General features: G+C 46.9%; 1 protein-coding gene across 2 annotated transcripts in view; it reads left to right on the top strand.

Annotated features, from left to right (window-relative positions):
• The first annotated feature begins 2,326 nt into the window (after window positions 1-2,326).
• LOC116077519 (FLYWCH-type zinc finger-containing protein 1) overlaps window positions 2,327-4,068 on the top strand; it is a 31,807-nt gene continuing 30,065 nt past the window's right edge. The window contains exon 1 of one of the 2 annotated variants that reach the window (XM_031352108.1): window positions 2,327-2,446. The gene's annotated coding sequence lies outside the window, so the exon portion shown is untranslated. Of the gene's footprint in view, window positions 2,447-2,499; window positions 2,629-4,068 lie in introns of those variants that run through there. The other variant, XM_031352107.1, reaches the window with a different exon arrangement.

Genomic DNA, 4,068 nt, shown 5'->3' with positions numbered 1-4,068 from the left:
TCAGTCTTCTCTCTTTCCCCTCTCTGGCCTCTTCTCCCTCTCTACCTGCACCGACTCTCAAACCTGCAGTCCCGCCTTCCCCTTCCACTGCCCAATTGCAGGCTTTAGCTTTTATTGACCAGTTAAAATGGGGAGAAGGTTCACGTGAGATCACCTGAGTAGTGATCACTGCTCACAGGGACAACCTCTTTTGAGGAGGCAGAATTAACATCAGAATACAAACAGCACCAGGACAACCAGGACACGGGAGACAAGCAAGTGGCAACGTCAAAAGGCTTGAAACTCTCAAAGCCTGCCCCAATATTGGGGAAAGTGTGACATACTTTCTCTAATATTGCCATAATTTCTAACCCTCCCCAAACAGCACCGGCAACTGGGAACCAAGTGTTCAAATACAGGAGCTTATGGAGGACATTCTCATTGAACCCACTACAATATATAATAAGCCAAAGTTTATTTTCCAAGTGAACATTTAGGGAAAATCCCCTATTTGTCAATTTATAGAACCTATACATAAGTGGGCATCCATAGATTAAAATCAGTTGCATTATGGGAAAGGACAAGCACAGTGAGCAAAAGCTAACAATCAAAATAGTGGAGCACCCAAATTAAGAATTCTGGTAATGAGTGAACCCCATACAAGAGAGCCGCACTAACAGGACCTGCAGTCAGAGTTTATAGTGCTTCTGACCTGTTCTTTGCTTTGAGAGAGACTTCCTTGCTAGTTCTGTAAATCTGTGTCTTTATGTCAATTCCCTGAAAAAGAACCAAGAAGCTGGAAACATCTGACCCAGACCCTAGCCACTGGTCAGAATTGGAATGCTGAGGCAGGAGGGCTGTTAGGAGATTAAGATCAATAGTGAGATACTATTGAAAAGATATAAAATGTACAGAAATAGTTGTTCCTCTAGTAGCTTCCTATGTAGTCAAAAGTGGCTTTGAACTCTTAGTCCTGCTATCTCTGAGAGAACAGTCACGTGCTACTATGTGTGTTTAAGTTAAATAATTTTTTTTATTTTTTTTTTTATTTTTTTTTTGGTTTTTCGAGACAGGGTTTCTCTGTGTAGCCCTGGCTGTCCTGGAACTCACTCTGTAGACCAGACTGACTTCAAACTCAGAAATCTGCCTTCCTCTGACTCTTAAGTGCTGGGATTAAAGGTGTGTGCCACCACTGCCCAGCTAAATAATTTTTTAAAATACAAGATCTTTATTGGTTCCATGATTTGAAAATAGCTTCCACACTATTTATTTAATATTTATTTATATTTGTGTTTGGGTGTTTTGCTTGGATGTATGGAGACCAGAAGAGGGAGTCAGACCCCCTGGAACTGGAGTTAGGTCCTATGGGGTCCTGATCATTGCAATCAGCCATAGAGGTGCTGGAAGAACAGCTAGTGCTCTTAACCAATGGGCCATCTTTCTATCCCTTAATTATTTTTATGTGTAGTCATGGGTTTGTGTGTGGCAATCAGAAGACATCTTTGTGAAGTCATTTCTCTCCTTCCACCTTTGTGTGAGTCCTAGGGATTAAACGTGGGTAGGCCAGGCTTGGCAGCAAGTGCTGTACAGACTGAGCCTCTGGCTGAGCCCAGCTAGCTAAAGGGGAGCCACCTCATTGGACCCCTTGTTTTGTTCTTTTGAGACAGAGGCTTGACATCGATGATTTATATATGAAGATTATATATAATATACAATTATAACATATACATGATAATATATTATTATAACATAATAATTTTAGAAACAACCAAGACTGTGATTGATTGCAAATGATGTAATTCATGAAGGCCTTTGAGTTGCCCATGAAATGACATTGACTTGAGAGAAAGGATGGGGCCATGGAGGTAAAGGAGCCAGAAATGAGGGTGGGACCTAAGGATCTGCGGAGAGAGGCCTTGTGGGAGTAAAGAGCCTTTCTGCCAATGGGTGAGGGCCAGCAATCCCAGGATGATAGGATGCGTGAGCACGCAAAATAGAGAAAGAAAACAGCACCCTGAGCCATCCCGGCTTCCACCTCCACAGTACAAGGTCATTGAGCCAGGGCTATTTCAGCAGGCAGTGACTACTACACTGAGCGAAGGCTGAACAAATGATAAATGCTGGACCAATGGGTGAGGGCTGGACCAATGGACGAGGGCTGGGCTAATGACAAAGGACGCTACGCAGTTAGGAATGTTTGTCTGAATAATCCAGTTAGCTTCAATGAAGAACACATTTCCCTCCCCTTGAAGGGACAGACAAAAACCTTTAAATAAACATCCCAGCTTCCTCCGCAGGGAGTCAGAGTCAAATACTGGGGGAAGTAAGTGGAAGGACGTCAGTAAACCAGTTTGGGGGGTGGATCCTAAACCCGGGATGCTCCAGCCCTACTGGCTCCGCCTCCTTCGCGGGTAATGGACCCGCCCCTCACGCCTATTCATCAGGAGTTCAACTCGTCGCTGGGAAGGTAATATCCGGATAGGCGGAATTCGACAAAGGAATGGGGGCCCCCTCATGGCCATACTGCGCATGCTCGCCCCGTGACCCTAGCTTGAGGTGACGGCGGGAGCCGAGGCGGGGGCCCAAAGCACTGAGGCTGAGGGACCCGCCACGGCTCCGTCGTCCGAGAGGCAGGGCCTGCTGCCGTCGGTGAGGACGGGCCCCCAGCGGGCGGGAGGGTCCTGGCTCGAGAAGCGACTCCCAGCCTAGCGGTCCGGGGATGCGGGACCGGTGCTCCAAAGGGTCCCTGGCTCTGCCCCTCCCCACCACCCCTCCACCCCCAGGTTCAGGCCGCTTTCCTGTCGGCCATCCTCGAGGCTCTTCCTTTCTCCATGCTTCCCTTCCATAAACCCACACTACCCCTCGACACCCCCAATCTGGGACACCTCCCCCCAACGCGCCCCTACCCCAGTCCACTCTGCCTGGTTCGTGCCCATCCTTACCTTCTGCACTTTTGTTGCATATGACCTGGGGGGGCGGGTGGTCCTTGTCCCAGTGGCAGGTATTGAGGGCTGGGAGCTGGGGAGATAGATACTCCAGGGACTGAGACGTTGGTTGGAGAGGAAAGCAAGGAGCTGGGGCAAGGGTGGTGGAAGATACCATTTTGAGTCATGGTGACTATGGAAGGGAGGTACTCTTATTTGGGACCTCCATATTGGGAACCTTTGCTGTGTTCTGCATATAATACAGGTTCTTGACCTTTTGGGAGGGTTATTTCCATTTTCTTCTATCTCCCTGTGGGATGTGTCCCGCACACCCCAGAAGTCCAATTACAGTGACTATGGCAGCAACTGTTAGTAACCTGGATTCAAAGATCTTATCCTTCCTCTGATGCTAGCATCTCCTACTACACAGATCAAACCAGCCCAGAGAGGGTAAGGGGTCTGTCCTACCAGTTAGGACGTTTCATTCTCATCTTTATGAAGGTAATTCTGCCTATCGTCCCCCCGACATAACAACTGAAGTTCCAAACCTGCAGAGCCTCATCAGTAAGAGTTTGGGCTTTTAACTGTTCTATGGCCACCGAAACAACAATCACCACCAATCTAGTGACTTAAAATGACATATTATTGTCGTATATTTTAGAGGCTAGAAGTCAGATGTGGGTGTTCTACAGCTGGCTGAATGCAGCAGGGCTGTATTCATTCCTGAGGATTTAGGAGAGAAATATTTAATTTGCCTCTTGCAGCTTCTAGAAACCTACCTCATTTCTCCCTCGGTCTTCAAAGCCCCTTCTCAAATAATGAGCCCTGCCTCTAGCTTTATCTTTCCTGTTCTTTGCATCTCATTTCCACATTTTTTTCTTTTTCCTTTCCATTTTCTTTATAAAAATTGTTGTGTGTCTGTGTACCTGCCACATGTGTGTGGTACCTGTGAAGGCCAGACAGGGCATTGTGTCTCTGAGGTGGACAGGTGGTTGTGTGAGCTACCTGATGTGGTTGCTGGGAACCAAACTCCTGTTCTCTGGAAGAGAGGGAAGCAGCTGACCACTGAGCTTTCTATCGAGCCCTGTTTCTTTCTTCCTTCTTTCTTCCCTTCTTTCTTTCTTTCTTTCTTTCTTTCTCTCTTTTCCTTTTTTTTTTTTTTTTT

Source organism: Mastomys coucha, unplaced genomic scaffold (genome assembly GCF_008632895.1).
Source record: "Mastomys coucha isolate ucsf_1 unplaced genomic scaffold, UCSF_Mcou_1 pScaffold5, whole genome shotgun sequence".
In the NCBI taxonomy this organism is placed as follows: domain Eukaryota; kingdom Metazoa; phylum Chordata; class Mammalia; order Rodentia; family Muridae; genus Mastomys; species Mastomys coucha.
Note: the sequence above shows the minus strand (reverse complement) of the source record. Positions and strands in the feature narration are given on the sequence as shown.